This window comes from Loxodonta africana, chromosome 5 (assembly GCF_030014295.1).
Source record: "Loxodonta africana isolate mLoxAfr1 chromosome 5, mLoxAfr1.hap2, whole genome shotgun sequence".
In the NCBI taxonomy this organism is placed as follows: Eukaryota; Metazoa; Chordata; class Mammalia; order Proboscidea; family Elephantidae; genus Loxodonta; species Loxodonta africana.
The window spans coordinates 80,909,693-80,928,442 of NC_087346.1; positions in this window are offsets into that span (position 1 = coordinate 80,909,693).

Below are 18,750 nucleotides of genomic sequence, written 5' to 3' on the forward strand. Positions count from 1 at the left end.
GAGGATCCAAGATCCTGGAGATAAAAGGGACTGTGATAGACTCAGCCAACAGTAACACAACATTTAACAAACTTCGTGTGAAAGGATAAGCTCTACTTTTCAATTCCACACTTGCTACATCTACTTGGCAAGCGAAAGAAAGTTTCACAAAGTTAGTAAGCTGGGAAACAAATCTGTTTTTAATAAAAAGATTAGGAAGAGCTCAATGATTTTGCGAAGAAGATCACAAGTGGAGCCTTCAAAAAGCTTTTAAATACCCACTGTATTGTCCATACTAGTTTACTGTTTAAGGTTAGCTATTGGATTGGGATAGGTTTGTTATGAGTCAGAATTGACTCAATGGCACACAACAACAGCAACTTTGGTATTGGAGAGTCCCTGGGTGGTGCTTTGCTGCTAACTCAAAGACTGGCAGTTTGAATCCACCCAGAGGTCCCGCATAAGAAAGGCCTGGCAATCTACTTCTGCAAGATCTCAGCCATTTAAAACCCTAAGGAGTGCAGTTCTACTCTGATACACATGGGACCAAACAAGTCACAATGTACTTGATGGCATGTGGTTTAATTTTTCATTTATTGGTATTGGCATTATAGAAATAGGAATCGGAGGAAATGGAATCTTGTGTATAAAGCTCAGATATAGGAGACTAGACTCAGGAAACGTGGGTCTAACCCCAGACTTGACATGGCTTTACATAGTCCCTGGGTGGTGCAAACAGTTAACCCACTCAGCTGCTGACTGAAAGTTTGAAGGTTCAACTCCACCCAGAGGTGCCTTGAAAGAAAGACCTGGCAATCTACTTCTGAAACATCAGCCATTGAAAACCCTATGGAGCACAGTTCTACTCCGACCCACATGGGGTTACCATGAGTTGGAATCAACTCAATCAACTGGTTTTAGCCTTGTTTCTCAATAGCAAATGCTAAGTATGAGGAAATGCTGTATAAATTACAAAGCAATCCATCAGGTCAAGTTCTTCATCTGGAGAATTGGTGGGAATACACGTAAATCACTATTCAGCTTGCAGTGCATGTCATTTTTTAAGAGTGTGTGCGTGTATGTGTGTGTTTTAATATTAATATTTATAAGGATTTTTGAAAAGCTGGAAAAACAGTTGCCACTTTCTAGCATATAGTAGCTGAAACCATTCCCAAGTACTGGCCAACTGGTAAAGGCATTAATTGAGATCAAAGTCTTGTGAAAATATTAAATGGTAATATTGTATTTCTTAAATTATTCATTTCCCCAAAGGGGGGGGGGGGAAAAAGCAGGTTCATTCTGTCAACCACATGTATTGAGGTTTCTAGAACCATGAGGAGGGGAATATCCAGTCTTTTGCAAACACTTTTAAAATGTATCTCCCATCATTTGTGAAATTTTGTGTCAAAGAAAATATCCTGGGTAGGGAACAAATAGGGAAGACAACAGAGAAGTGATGGAGATAGTCAGGAGTTTGGAAGACTTAAGAAGTCACTGAAAGAAATGTGGCTTCATGGTCTATGATGAAAAAAATTGATCTTAGCCAAGAAGGGCTGGAATGTAAAGTACAGTGAAGTATGGAATATAGTTTAATCTAAAGGCAAACTAAGTAAAATATATTATAAACACCATTTTGTAATGAGATATTGCCACAAAAGTTCTTTCGAAATGAATGTATTACACAGTTTACCGAAGAAACATTATTATTGACAGAAGGAATCCTTTAACTTCTAGAACTTCATTATTCTTCTAACGTGAACAAACAAAAAATACAACTGTCTTAATAAATCTTCAAAGAACTGTCAAATCAGTTCATGGAAAAATATACCAAAAAGCAAAGTTCAAACTTTTGTACTTGACTGATAAGTACAATAATAAAATATTAGGCCGTAGGTCTATATTTTGTATTTTCTGTCATTGGTCTCCAATTTACCAAGGGGTTTTCTTAGTTATCTAGCGCTGCTGTAACAGAAATACCACAAGCAAGTGGCTTTTTAACAAACAGAAATTTATATTCTCACAGTTTAGGAGGCTAGAAGTCTGAATCCAAGGTGTGGACTCCAGGGGAGGCTTTCTCTCTCTGTCTTGGCTCTGGAGGAAGGTTCTTGTCTCTTCTGCTTCTATTCTTTGACTCCTTGGTGATCTTTACATGGTGTCGCATTGCTCTTCCCCTATTTCTGCTTTTCTTGCTTGCTTGTTTAATCTCTTTTATATCTCAAAAGAGATTGATTTAAGACATGCCCTACATGAATTCTGTCTCACGAACATAACAAAGAAAACCCATTCCCAAATGGGATTATGACCAAAGATATAAAAAAAATAGGGGTTAGTATTTACAATACATATTTTTAGGGAACACAATTCAATCCATAAGATGGGTTATATTTAAAATTGTATTTCCAAATTGGTTTGTTAGTATTTGGAATGTTTTCCTCCCTAGAAATAATGTTCTGAATGGTGGATTACTTCCAAGAATAACCTCTGCCCCACACTCCACCAGCACACACACACACCAAAAACACACTTCTTCAAATAAAAAATATGAGGCTGCATGGACGGGTTTTGGTGACAGAACATGGTAATAATCCACCAGCAATACCAAGAAAACCCCAAACTCAGTGCCATCAAGTCAATTCCATCTCACAGTGACCCTATAAGACAGAGTAGAACTGCCCCGTAGGGTTTCCAAGGCTATAAATCTTTACAGAAGTAGACTGCCACATCTTTCTCCCATGGAACAGCTAGTAGGTTTGAACCACCAACCTTCTGGTTAGCAACCAAGTGCTTTAACCACTGCTCCATCAGCAATAGTATGGACTAAATTAGTGGCCTTAGGAAATTTGCTTAACATCTATTAACTTTCCTCCCTTGAAAATGAAAATAATAATTCTCTCATAGGGTGTTTGTGACATTAAGACATGTAAGCAAAAGTTTCTTTTCTCAAAAACTGCAATATGCTACAATAATATTAATTATGCAGCTGACACTATATTGTATGATTCAGCTACTCTTTGGGTTAAATCATTCTTTTTCAGCTATGTGGGAAACTGACTGCTATTTATAATTGTCTGTATAGAGGAAAATGCATTGTGCTGCAAGAAGGGACTACAGTAGATCAAGAAATACTGTGCTGTCAGCTGTGATGCTGCCAACCATCTGGCTAACACAAGTAGTCCTTCACTGCCTTCCCTTCCTTTCCCAGCTGTAGCAGTTGCTATTTCCCGGAAAGCAATGCATGCCCTTTCTCAGATCCCCCTGTGGGCCCATATACGGTGTTTACTATATTACCTTTCTCATTTCCATAGTTGCCTTCATTTTATTCTCTAGTTGTTTCATGCATGAGATTTGCGTCTATTAGATTCTAAGTTACTTTGAGGTAATGCCTATTTTGCATCTGCAGACTCAGAGTACCCAGCACAACTCTAGGCACAAAATCAGCATGCTAAAATAAAAGAATGTATGGATATTTTTCAGGTGAAGACAAAGATGGAAACTTCTGGGTAGAGTGTTATCGTAAAGTGAGAAAAGAAAATTGTCTTATTTTCTCTCAGGGATTATTATCTCAATTATAATGACTACTTTGAATTCAGAAGGTAAAATTATAAGGTCCAAGCCTTAACCAGGATGGTGGGGTAGGGTGATTGATGGTGGTAATGACTAGGCAAATAACCTATGAGCACTAGTTAAGCCTGAAGGTACTTGAAAAGTAAGTCATTTGATTTAAAAAAAAAAAAAGTTTAAGAGTAGTTTCTCAAAGAACTAAGAAGTGTCATGTATTAGAAGTTGAGGAAAATAAAAATTTAAAAGTTGAGATTAAACAGTGTAATATAGCAGAAAGTCATTGCAGGGAGAGTGATTTTAAATTATTTAGGTACTGAGTGAATCTAAACAATAAAGATCATTCAGGCTGCAAGGTAGCTCTCCTTAGCCTGACTCATTTCGCTTGTGACCTGCACCACCTGCAATAAATAGAGAATTGCTTCTGCTTTCCTTGCTTTAAACTGCATTGAGGCAACTAAAAGCTTAAATCACAACTACAAAAACTAAAATATATATATTTTAACATTTACTATGTGCCAGGCTGTGTTCTACCTACTTTGTATAGATTATAATATTGAATCATTGCTTTAATGTAGTGATTTAGGAGCTATTGAGGCCTCTGTGGCTCAGAAATTTTAAATTACTTGCCAAAGTCTAGATAGCTCATGAGTGGTGGAGCCAGAGTTTGAACTCAGACAATCACTATTTCTAAATCAGTTTCCCTAACCACTGTATGATAGAAAGAGAGAGGTAGCTGCCATTGAGTTGGCTCCTACTCATGGCAACATTATGTGCAACAGAATGAAACATTGTCTGGTCCTGTGTCATTCTCACGGTCACTGGCATGTTCAAGTCCACTGTTGTGGCTGTTGTGCCCACCCATTTCACCAAGAGTCTCTCTCCCTCTCACTGGCCACTACTTCACCAAACATGTCTTTCTCCAAGGATTGATATCCCCTGATGACATGTCCAAAGCCAGAGGACAGTGTTCTGTTGTGATCCTTAAGGTTTTCATTGGCTAATTTTCAGAAGTAGATTGCCAGGCCTTCCTTCCTAGTCAGTCTTAGTCTGGAAGCTCCACTGAAACACGCCCACCATGGTTGACCCTGCTGATATTTGAAATACTGTTGGATAGCTTCCAACATCACAGCAACACGCAAGCTACCAAAGAACCACAGAATGACAAACTGACAGATTGGTGGTAGAACTACTATACTGTAAAAAAAAATAACACCTCCCAATTAAGTAGAAGGCTTACTCAGGTGGTGTGTGTTTTAATGTGACAAAAAAAAAAAAAAGCAAAAAATTCTCCTTCTAAATTAATGCATATGTCCTTGCCACCCCTAGATTCTTTATGATTATTCTTTGTGCATTTAACCTCCAACTTCCCTCTTATTGGTGCTACCTTTTCTTCTTTCTTTTCCTCAATGTCTCAGTGTTTGAAAACATTGCATGATGCCTCATCCTGACCATTAGTGGTTTGTGGCTGATTTCTGTTAGGCATTAGTGGGAGTCAGACAGCAAAAGGTCTGGCAAGTGAAGAAGTTTGGTTAGTTTGGTTCTACTTTTGTCCTCTGAAACCCATAGCTCATAACCCTAAACAGTGCCTGATCTTCTGCCTGCTGCTAAAATGGGCTTTCAGACTTGACACACATAGCTGGGCTGAGATCGGGGAGTGACTTTTCATCTCTCAGAGCAGGTGTGAGAGAGAGTTGAAGTAAAACATGATGGATTCAATTTCTGTTAAGTGTTTACTGTGTATCCACCAGAACCTAGATACTTTATGGAAATTATTTAATATAATCTTCACAAGAACCTTTTGAGGTAGGAAATATTCTAATTGTCTTAGGAGGAAACAAGGTAGTCCTAGTTTTAGAAAAATGCACCATTTATACAGCCTTAAGTGACAGAACGGAAATCCTGGTGGCATAGTGGTTAAGAGTTCAGCTGCTAACCAAAAGGTCAACAGTTTGAATTCACCAGGCACTTCTTGGAAACCCTGTGGGGCATCTCTACTCTATCCTTTGAGTTAAGTGACAGAACAGGAATTCCATTTCAGATTTACCTGATTCCAAAGTCTGTGCTCTTTGCACTATGTCAGTGGCATCCCAAGGGTCAAGAGTTGTCTAGGGCTAAAGAGAGAATGGCAAGATCCTTGTGTGAATAATTATTTTAGAGTAAAAGTTACCCTTTGTGAGTGATCACAGGGCACCAAATTCTTTTGCACTTATTTATGCCTACATAATATTATCTCCCCGCACATATCTGTCAGTTTGTCGTGCTGTGGGGGCTTGTGTGTTGCTGTGAAGCTGTAAGCTGTGCCACTGGTATTCAAATACCAGCAGGGTCAGCCATGGCAGACAGGTTTCAGCTGAGCTTTCAGACTAAGATAGACTAGGAAGAAGGAGCCGGTGGTCCACTTCTGAAAAGAATTAGCCAGTGCAAACCTTATGAACAGCAGCGGAACATTGTCTGATATAGTGCTGGAAGATGAGCCCCTCGGGCTGGAAGGTACTCAAAATACGACAGGGAGGAGCTGCCTCCTCGGTGTAGAGTTGACCTTAATGACGTTGATGGAGTCAAGCTTTCAGGACCTTCATTTGTTCATGTGGCACAACTCGAAATTTGAAAATAAACAGCTGCGAACATCCATTAATAATTTGAACCTGGAATGTACAAAGTATGAATCTAGGAAAATTGGAAATCATCAAAATGAAATGGAACACATAAAGACTGATATCGTACATATTAATGAGCTGAAATGGACTGGTATTGGTCATTTTGAATCGGACAATCATTTGGCCTACTATGCCGGGAATGACAACTTGAAGAGGAATGGCCTTGCATTCATCATCAAAAAGAACATTTCAAAATCTTTCCTGAAGTATGACGCTGTAAGTGATAGGATAATACCCATATGCCTATAAGGAAGACCAGTTAATACAATTGTTATTCAAATTTATGCCCCAACCACTAAGGCCAAAGATGAAGAAATTGAAGATTTTTACCAGCTTTCGCAGTCTGAAATTGATCAAACATGCAGTCAGGATGCACTAATTACTGGTGATTGGAATGTGAAAGTTGGAAACAAAGAAGGAATGCTAGTTGGAAAATATGGCATTGGTGATAGAAATGATGCCGGAGATTACATGATAGAATTTTGCAAGATCAGTGACTTCTTCATTGTAAATACCTTTTTCCACCAACATTAATGGTGACTATTTTTTTTTTTTTTATACACATGGACCTCACTAGATAAAACACACAGGAATAAAATTGACTATGTCTGTGGAAAGAAATAATGGAAAAGCTCAATATCATCAGTCAGAACAAGGCCAGGGATCGACTGTGGAAGAGACCATCAACTGCTGATATGCGAGTTCCAGGTGAAGCTGAAGAAAATTAGAACAAGTCCACAAGAGCCAAAGTATGACCTTGAGTATATCACAACTGCATTTAGAGACCATCTCAAGAATAGATATGACCCACTGAACACTAATGCCAAAGACCACACGAATTGTGGAATGACATCAAAGGCATCATATATGAAGAAAGCAAGAGGTCACTAAAAAGACAGAAGAGAAAGAAAAGACCAAAATGGATGTCAGAAGAGACTCTGAAAGTTGCCCTTGAATGTGGAGCAGCTAAAGCAAAAGGGAAAAATGATGAAGTAAAAGAGCTGAAAAGATGATGTCAAAGAGTGGCTTGAGAAGAAAAAGTGTTATGATGACATGTGCAAAGACCTGGAGATAGAAAACCAAAAGGGAAGAACATGCTCAGCATTTCTCAAGCTGAAAGAACTGAAGAAAAAACTCAAGCCTTGAGTTGGGCAATACCGAAGGATTCTGCAGGGAAAATATTAAAAGATACAGGAAGCATCAAAAGAAGATAGAAGGAATACACAGGCTCACTATACCAAGAAGAACTGGTCAATGTTCAACCAGTTCAGGAGGTTAACATATGATCGGGAACTGATGGTACTGAAGGAAGAAGTCCAAGCTGCACTGAAGGCATTGGTGAAAAACATGGCTCCAGGAATTGATGGAATACCAATTGAGATGTTTCAACAAATGGATGTAGCACTTGAAGAGCTCACTTGTCTATGCCAAGAGATTGGGGTAACTGGAAGAGATCTATATTTATGCCTATTCCCAAGAAAGGTGATCTAACCAAATGCTAATAATATCATTAATACCACATATAAGCAAATTTTTGCTGAAGATCATTCAAAAGCGGCTGCAGTAATATATTGACGGGGAACTGCTGGAAATTCAAGCCGGATTTAGAAAAGGATGTGGAAACAGGGATATCATTGCTGATTTAAGATGGACCCTGGCTGAAAGCAGAGAATACCAGAAAGATGTTTACCTGTGTTTTATGGAATTCAACCGTATGGATCATAACAAATTATGGATAACATTTCGGAGAATGGGAATTCCAGAATGCTTAATTGTGCTCATGAGGAATCTGTACATAGATCAAGAAGAAGTTGTTCAAAGACAACAAGGGGATAGTGCATAGTTTAAAGTCAAGAAAGGTGTGCATCAGGGTTGTATCCTTTCACCATACTTATTCAGTCTGTATGCTGAGCAAATAATCTGATAAACTGGACTATCTGAAGAAGAACCAGGCAGCAGGATTGGAGGAAGACTCATTAACAAACTTTCGTATGCAGATGACACAACCTTCCTTGTTGAAAGTGAAGAGAACTTGAGGCACTTACTGATGAAGATCAAAGACTACAGCCTTTAGTAGAGATTACACCTCTACGTAAAGAAAACTAAAATCCTCACAACTGGACTGATAAACAATGTCATGATAAATGGAGAAAATATTGAAGTTGTCGAGGACTTCATTTTACTTGGATTCACAATCAACTCTCATAGAAGCACTCTAAACCAGCCACTCATATTCAACTATTCATGATTTTTATCTCAGCCTGGGAGACTCTTCTTTCCCTTTCAAAATTTAAATCAATGTTTAAGTTATCTTAAATGGCTCTCTTCCCACAATGCTTCCCTTATTCTCTTGACACAGAGCAACCTGGGCCTTCTTCTGCACATATTTATACATACATGGTATCAAACCTCTCACTTTGCCTTGCATTGGACTGTGATGCTTGTGACTCTCCCATTCACACTAGACCCTGAATCTCGAGCTCAAGAACTATGTCTCATTAACATCCTCAAAGTGAGTGGCATTTAGGGCAGATAGTTGACATTCAATGAACAGTGTTGAATGAATGAGTTTATGAGTAAGTGAATGAAAGTACTATATGTATTTTAGCTTTGAGGAAAAAAAAAACAGAAGCTATATTGATTGCTATGTGACTAAATTAACTTTCAGAGTAAAACTAAAATCCTCACAACTGGACCAATAAACAATGTCATGATAAATGGAGAAAATATTGAAGTTGTCGAGGATTTCATTTTACTTGGATTCACAATCAACACCCATAGAAGCAGCAGTCAAGAAATCAAACAACTTATTACACTGGGCAAATGTTCTGCAAAAGACCTCTTTAAGATGTTAAAATGCAAAGATGTAATTTTGAGGACTAAGTTGCTCCTGACCCAAGCCGTGGTGGTTTGAATTGCTTTGTGTGTATCCAAACACTGGAAAATGAATAAGGACAAGTGAAAAAGAATTGATGTCTTTGAATTATGTTGCTGGCAAAGAACATTGACTATACTCTGGACTGCCAGAAGAATGAACAAATCTGTCTTGGAAGACGTACTGCCAAAATGCTCATTAGAAGGATGGCATAGGACCAGGCAGTATTTCGTTTGGTTGTAAATAGGGTTGCTGTGAGCCAGAACCTACTCAAGGGCACCTAATGACAACAACAAGTGTAGTAGGATTTCTTTTCTGGGAATATTTAAGAGTAATTTAGGCAAGTGCTTTCTCTGTTAGTGTTGTTACCCAAAGCTTTTGTAATTCTTACAGCACACTCTGTGTATTTCCTGATTCCTTGTCTTTGGTCTTACTCTGTTCTGTCCGATTGCTTTTATCCTCCTCTTCATGCCCCAATCATCAACTCAAAACCTAATTAATTCTTAGTCATGGTGGCCCAGCCATGCTCATAATCATTATTATGCTTGAGCCCATTGTTGCAGCCACTGTATCAATCCATCTTGTTGAGGGTCTTCCTCTTTTTCACTGACCCTCTATTTTAACAGGCATGATATTCTTCTCCAGGGACTGATCCCTCCTGATAACATGTCCAAAGTATATGAGACATAGTCTTGCCATCCTTGCTTCTAAGGAGCATTCTGGTTGTACCTCTTCCCAGACAGATTTGTTCTCTCTTTGGCAATCTATGGTATATTCAATATTCTTGGCCAATACCACAATTCAAAAGCATCAGTCCTTTTTTGATCTTCCTTATTCATTGTCCAGCTTTCGCATGCATGTGAGGCAATTGAAAACACCATGGCTTGGGTCAGGCTCATCTTAGCCTTCAAGGTGACATCTTTGCCTTTTAACACTTGGAAGAGGTCTTTTGCAGCTGATTTGCTTAACGCAATGCATCTTTGATTTCTTGACTGATACTTCCATGGGACTGTAGATCCACATAAAATGAAATCCTTGACAATCTCAGTCTTTTCTCCGTTTATCATGATGTTGCTTATTGGTCCAGTGTGAGGATTTTTGTTTTCTTTATGTTGAGGTGTAATCTATACTGAAGGCAGTGGTCTTTGATCTTCATGAGTAAGTGTTTCAAGTCCTCTTCACTTTCAACAAGCAAGGTTGTGTCATCTGCATAATGAAGGTTGTTAATGAGTCTTCCTCCAATCCTGATGGCCCATTCTTCTTCATATGATCCAGTTTCTCATATTATTTGAATATTATTTATAATAAAAACGAATATATTTGTTTACATGTCTCTCTCTCCTAGTGAACATAAACAGATTGCAGGAGGGAATTCTGGCATTTAGTACAGCACTTTAGCACAGGAGTCAATAGATGGTTGCTAACTTGGATTAAATAGATTTCCTTTGAAAAAATGATTTCACATCAATAAGTTGTTCAAACAAAAGAGCATGGGACCACCTATTAGGCAACTCATTCATTTATATAGTAATTTATTCATTCTCAGTCTTCTTTATAGGATTCTTCTGCTCTACCCAGGTTTTATATTTTGAAATTCATAAGAATTCAGCTTTTGCCTTGTGCTCTTACTTTCCACTCTCTCCCTACATGAGTGTAAGTTACTTTCACAGCTTAAAATAGAACCAATATTCATCTATTTGCCAATGACTGCCAACCATTCATCTTCAACCTTGTCCTCCCCACTAAGTTCATCAGCTTATTTTCTAACTGCTACTTGACATCTCCAATTGACTGACATCTCGACCTACATGACCAAAGCTGAATTCTTGATTTCTTGAAAAATTTGCTTCTCCTCAAGTGTTTATCTCAGTAGAAGGCTACCTCCATGCACTCAGGTATGCATGCCAGAAACTTGGGAGTCATTCTTGACACAGTCTTCTTCTTGCTCTTTTCAATTACCTGCCACTATCAATTACATCCACCAACTGTCTGTCAGTTTGTCATACTATAGTGGTTTGTATGTTGCTGTGATGCTGGGAGCTATGCCACCAGTATTTCAAATACCCATGATGGACTGGTTTCAGGGGAGCTTCCAGACTAAGACAGACTAGGAAGAAGGACCTGATGATCTCCTTCTGAAGAAAAAAAGAAAAATAGCTAGTGAAAACTTTATGAATAGCAGCAGAACATTGTCTGATATAGTGCTGGAAGATAAGCCCCTCAGGTTGGAAGGCACTCAAAATACAACTGGGGAAGGGCTGCCTCCTCAAAGTAGAGCTGACCTTAGTGATGTGGATGGAGTAAAGCTTCAGGACTTTCATTTGCTAGTATGGCATGACTCAAAATGAGAAGAAACAGCTGCAAATATCCATCAGTGATCGGAACATGGATTGTACAACGTATGAATCAAGGAAAATTGGAAGTCATCAGAAATGAAATGGGATGCTTGAAGATTGATATCCTAGGCATTAGTGAGCTGAAATGGGCTGGTATTGGCCATTGCGAATCAATCATATGGTCTACAGTGCTGGGAATGATGAACTGAAGAGGAACAGCATTGCATTAATCATCAAAAAAATTTCAAGATTAGTCTATAATGCAATGCTGTCAGTGATAGGATAATATCCCTATGCCTACAAGAAAGAGCAGTTAATACTACTATCAATCAAATTTACTCACCAACTACTAATGCCAAAGATGAAGAAATTGAAGATTTTTACCAACTTCTACAGTCTGAAATTGACCAAACATGCAATCAAGATGCAATGAAAATTACTGATGAATGGAATGTGAAAGTTGAAAACGAAGGATCAGTGGTTGGAAAATATGACTTTGGTGATAGAAATGATACCAGAGATTGCATGATGAAATTCTGCAAGACCAATAACTTACTCATTGGAAATACCTTTTATCAACAACACAAATGACAACTCTACAAGTGTACCTCACCAGATGGAGTGAAAGGGAATCAAGTCAACTACATCTGTGGTAAAAGATGGTGCAGAAGCTAAATATCATCAGAAAAAGGCCAGGGCCCAACTGTGGAACAGACCATCAATTGCTCATATGCAAGTTCAAGTTGGAGCTGAAGAAAATTAAAGCAAGTTCATGAGAGCCAAAATATGACCTTGAACATATCCTACCCGAATTTAAAGACCATAGCAACAGATCTGATGCACTGAACACTAATGACCAAAGACCAGAAGAGTTGTGGAATGACATGAAGGACCTCAAACATGAAGAAAGTAAAAGTTCATTAAAAAGAAACAAATGGAAAAAAAAATGTTAGAATACACTCTGAATCTTGCCCTTGAACATAAAGTAGCTAAAGCAAATGGAAGAAATGATGAAGTAAAAGAGCTGAACAGAAGACTTCAAAGGGTAACTCAAAAAGACAAAGTAAAATATTATAATGAAATGTGCAAAGTCGTGAAAGTCCTAGAGGTAAAAAACCAAAAGGGAAGAATATGCTTGGCATTTCTCAAGCTAAAAAACTGAAGAGAAAATTCAAAGCTCAAATTGCAATACTGAAGGATTCTATGGGCAAAAAATTCAATGACATAGGAAGCATCAAAAGAAGATGGAAGGAGTATACAGAGTCATTGTACCAAAAAGACTCGATCAACATTCAGTCATTTCAGATGGTAGTATATGAGCATAACCAAAGGCACCGAAAGAAGTCCAAGTTGCACTGAAGGCATTGCTGACAGACGAGTCTCCAGAAATTGACAGAATACCAACTGAGATGTTTCAACAAAGGGATGCAGAGCTGGAGGTACTCAGTCATCTATGCCAAGAAATTTGGCAGACAGCTACCTGGTTAGTCGACTGGAAGTGATCCATGTTATTTCCGTTCCAAAGAAAGGTGATCCAACAGAATGCTGAAATTATCGAACAATATTAATATCAAACACAGATAAAATTTTGCCAAAGATCATTCAAAAGCAGTTGCAGCAGTACATCAAAAGGGAACTGCCAGAAATGCAAGCCAGATTTAGAAAAGGATGTGGAAAACCCTATGGAGCCCATTTTTACCCTGACACACAGGGCTTTGCCATGAGTTGGAATCTACTCCATGGCAACTGGTTTTTTATTATCCATTACCCCAACAAATACATCCTGGAACACCTTTCTCCCAGCAGTCAATCTTACTGGTATTTCAGGTCTCAGCTTACATGTTCCCTCCTCAAGGAAGTCTTTCCTCATCTCTCAATCTAAACAGTCTTCCATTCTACATTCTATTTTAAACCCAGCTCTTTTCCATTATAAATGTCAGCATCGTTTAGAATTCCTTTCTATTTATGTGACTGTTTAATATCTCCCTCCCTCACTAGGTTGTAAGCCCCATGAGTGCAGGGACCATATCTGCATATTCACCAGCACTAATACACTATCTGGCACATATTTGACTCCCAATAAGCACATTTGAAGTAAACAAAGTTAATAATAATAGTTAGAAGAGCCAGTTCCAGACAGAGCTAGAGAAACATGTAGAACAAAAGTCTAACTCACCAAAAAAAAAAAAAAAAAAACAGACTTACTGGTCTGATAGATACTGAAGAAACTCCGAGAGTATGGCCCCCGACACCCTTTTATCTCAGTAATGAAGTGACTCCTGAGGTTCACTCTTCAGCCAAAGATTAGACAGGCCCATAAAACAAGACTAAACGTGCATACTAGTTCAGGGGCAAGGACGAGAAGGCAGGAGGGCACAGGAAATTTGGTAATGGGGAACCCAGGCCCGAGGACATGTCACAGGGGTGGCAACCAATGTCACAAAACAGTATACGTATTAATTGTTTAATAAGAAACTAATTTGCTCTGTAAACTTTCCTCTAAAATACAAAAAGAATAAACACAAGAAAAAAAAGAAGAGTAATTACTTACTGAATATTAACAAAGTTTCGGGAGTTGTGCTAAGGGCTTTATATTCATTATCTCATTTAATTCTCTCAACAACATGCAGAGAAGTCACTAATACTATCACTGTGCCATTTTACTAGGAATAAATAAATTTAGAGAAGTTCAGTAACTCATGCAAGGTCACACAATGAAAAGTTTATATTTTCAAGTTGAGACTCTCCTGTATGTGCATTTGGTTAACAAAAGTCAGGTGCACAAAACTGAGACAGTTCTAGGATTTCTACTAATCGAGATCCCGATTCTAGTGAATGATGACAACCCTAAGGAAAGCTACTTCACTAATAGCATGTCTGAACACCCTGCTGACCCTCCTAACTGCAACACTTACTTACATATTCTTGTCTCTATGTAATGGCAGCAGGCACAAAGCGTAAATCACTAATTATCATTTAAAAACTGAACTTCCGATGGAGGGGGCCAAGATGGCTGACTAGGTAGAAGCTACCTCGAATCCCTCTTGCAGCAAAGACTCGGAAAAACAAGTGAATCGATCACATACATGACAATCTACGAGCTCTGACCATCAAAACACAGATCTAAAGAGTTGACCCGAGTGGCAGAGACTGAGAACTAACAAACATGGGGAAGCAACGACTGCTTTCGGAGCCTGAAGCCAGCGTCCCAGTCAGAAAACCTTGGTGCCAGAATTTGGACTGGGCGCAGGGGAGCTGAGCATGGCATCCTGAGACGGCACAAACATGGGACGCAACCCTAGCCCCCAGAAGTGACCTCGGGGGAAGCCCAGCCAGTGCACGCAGGCAGTGCAGCAACACAGCTGACAGGAGGAGAAGTCACTGGGAGGCAGTGACTGGTTTTGGAGCCTGGAGTGCAGCGTCCCAGCTGGGGAATCATGGCGCTGGGAGCGAAGGAACTGACCAAGGCTTCTGAGATAGCACAAGCACTGGACGCAGGCCTGACCCTCGGGGGCAATCTCAACCCAGCCAACAGCACACAGGCTACACACCCCTCGGAAATCTCAGATAAAACAGTCATCACCAAGAAAGATAAGTGACTTTGTCTATATTCCGAGGTGCTACTCTCTCCTATTTATCTGATCCCTCCCCTCCCCTTCCCAGGTGGCTTCATTAACATTGGAATTTCCTGAGCCAGAGAGTGAAGTGCTCTTCGGTTTTTCTTTCTTTCTTTCTTTTTTTTTTTTTTGTCTTTTCCTAACCCATTTTCGTGGCCTGAGAAAAGCAGCTACAAAAAACCCAGGGACCAAAAATCCTTCCCTAACTGGACTAAAAATACAGAACCAGCTCCAGCCAAGCATATGAGATCCACTGTCTTGGGCTTTCATCCCTATGGGGAACAAGGTGGCTATTATAATGCAAAGGCAAATTCTGATAGGGATCTGACTGTAATTGTTTTAGCAGATTACTGGAAAGACAAGTTTCCCAGGTCTGATATCTCTGAGTATTAAACAGAGCCCTCACTAACCCACAACGGGGAACTGAGGGCTGAAGCTCCCCCCAGAACACCTAGCCTCCTGCCTTAGGGGCTAAGGAGGGTGACACCTACCAATCTGTAGAGGTACTTGCATTGCGTGCCTAAGGTACAGCTGCAGAGACCACCCACCAAAATGCTTTAGGAAAAGAGACACGCCTACCTCACTGGCACTTGGGGGAAGCCTGTCAGCATCCTGCCCCCCCCCCCGGAGTGTGACCCCCTGCTGCTACTAGAATCTGGTGCACACAACTATCACCATTACTCCTCTAGGTGGATAGGTGACAGTCTGCACCACACACTTGATGACCCAAAATCAGATTCTACTCAAGAATAGTGAGCAGACTCTTGGGCTTATATATCTGGTAACAGCCCAAACCAGCTGGTAATAGGACATAAGTGATTCAAGGGCTACAACAATCAAGACAGAGTAATCGAGTAGCCCATCTACGTATATTGAAAGAAAACAAAACACGATAAGATTCAGTGAGCAAATACAAAATAAATCACTACAATATCTTATAAATGGCTTGGAGACAGCAGTCGATATCAAACCACATAAAGAAGCAGACAATGATTGATTCTATAACTCCCCAAACTAAAGAATTAAAATCTTTCCCAAATGAAGATACAATCCTGGAATTGCCAGTTGCAGAATATAAAAAACTAATTTACAGAATGCTTCAAGACATCGGGGATGACCTCATAAATAAAATAAGGCAATCTACAGAAAAAGCCAAGGAACACACTGATAAAGCAGTGGAAGAAATAAAAAAGATTATTCAAGAACATAGTGGAAAAATTAATAAGCTGCAAGAATCCATAGAGAGACAGCATTCAGAAATCCAAAAGATTAACAGTAAAATTACAGAATTAGACAACTCAATAGGAAGTCAGAGGAGCAGACTCGAGCAATTGGAATGCAGAGTAGGGGACCAGGGAGGACAAGGGAACTGACATGAATATAGCTGAAAAAAAATCCGATAAAAGAATTAAAAAAAATGAAGAAACCCTAAGAATCATGTGGGACTCTATCAAGAAGAGTAACGTGCGTGTGATTGGAGTCCCAGAACAGGGAGGGATAATAGAAAATACAGAGAGAATAGTTGAAGATCTGTTGACAGAAAACTTCCCTGACATCATGAAAGATGAAAGGATATCTATCCAAGATGCTCACTGAACACCATAAAAGATTGATCCAAAAAGAAAATCACCAAGACATATTATCATCAAACTTGCCAAAACCAAAGATAAAGAGAAAATTTTAAAAGCAGCCAGGGAGAAAAGAAAGGTCTCCTACAAGGGAGAATCAATAAGAATAAGCTCAGACTACTCAGCAGAAACCATGCAGTCAAGAAGGCAATGGGATGACATATATAGAACACTGAAGGAGAAAAACTGCCATCCAAGGATCATATATCCAGCAAAACTCTCTCTCAAATATGAAGGTGGAATTAAAACATTTACAGATAAACACAAGCTTAGAGAATTTGCAAAAACCAAACCAAAGCTACAAGAAATACTAAAGGAAATTGTTTGGTCAGAAAATCAATAATATCAGATACCAGCACAAGAAAAGTTCACAGAACAGAACAAACATCCTAATATCAACTCAAATAGGGAAATCATAAAAACAAATTAAGGTTAATTTTAAAAAGAAAAAAATGCTCAAAACAGGGAATCATTGAAGTCAATATGTAAAAGATCACAATAATCAAAGAGAGGGACTAAATACAGGAGGCATAGAACTGCCATATGGAGAGGGAAACAAGGCAATATAGGACAATACAAGTTAGGTTTTTACTTAGAAAAATAGGGGTAAATATTAAGGTAACCACAAAGAGGTATAACAACTCCATAACTCAAAGTAAAAACCAAGAAAAACATAACGACTCAGCAAACATAAATTCAACTACTGTGAAAATGAGGAACACACAATTTACAAAGAAGGTCTCAGCACAAAAAGTAAGTGGAAGAATGAAATTGTCAACAACACACACAAAAAGGCATCAAAATGACAGAACTAAACACATACTTATCTATAATTACACTGAATGTAAATGGACTAAATGCACCAATAAAGAGACAGAGAGTCTCAGACTAGATAAAGAAACACGATCCGTCTGTACGCTGCCTACAGGAGACACACCTTAGACTTAGAGACACAAACAAACTAAAACTCAAAGGATGGAAAAAAATATATCAAGCAAACAACAAGCAAAAAAGAGCAGGAGTAGCAATATTAATTTCTGACAAAATAGACTTTAAAGTTAAATCCACCACAAAGGATAAAGAAGAACACTATCATATTAAATATTTATGCACCCAATGACAGGGCTGCAAGATACATAAAACAAACTTTAACAGAACTGAATAGTGAGATAGATACCTCCACAATTATAGTAGAAGACTTCAACGCACCACTTTCGGAGAAGGACGGGACTTCCAGTAAGAAGACACGGAAGACCTAATTGCTACAATCAACCAACTTGACCTCATTGACTTATACAGAACACTTCACCCAACAGCTGCAAAGTATACTTTTTTTTCTAGTGCACATGGAACATTCTCTAGAATAGACCACATATTAGGTCATAAAACAAATCTTCACAGAATCCAAAACATCAAAATATTACAAAGCATCTTCTCAGACCACAAGGCCATAAAAGTGGAACTCAATAACAGAAAAATCAGGGAAAAGAAATCAAATACTTGGAAACTGAACAATACCCTGCTCAAAAAAGACTGGGTTATAGAAGACATAAGGAGGGAATAAAGAAATTCATAGAATGCAAAGAGAATGAAAACACTTCCTATCAAAACCTCTGGGACACAGCAAAAGCAGTGCTCAGAGGTCAATTTATATCGATAAAAACACACATACATAAAGAAGAAAGAGTCAAAATCAGAGAACTGTCCCTACAACTTGAACAAATAGAAAGTGAGCAACAAAAGAATCCATCAGGCACCAAAAGAAAACAAATAATAAAAATGAGAGCTGAACTAAATGAATTAGAGAACAGAAAAACAATTGAAAGAATTAACAAAGCCAAAAGCTGGTTCTTTGAAAAAATTAACAAAATTGATAAACCATTGGCCAGACTGACTAAAGAAATACAGGAGAGGAAACAAATAACCCGAATAAGAAACGAGATGGGCCGCATCACAACAGATCCAACTGAAATTAAAAGAATCATATCAGATCACTATGAAAAATTGTACTCTAACAAATTTGCAAACCTAGAAGAAATGGATGAATTCCTGGAAAAACACCACCTACCTAAACTAACACAATCAGAAGTAGAACAA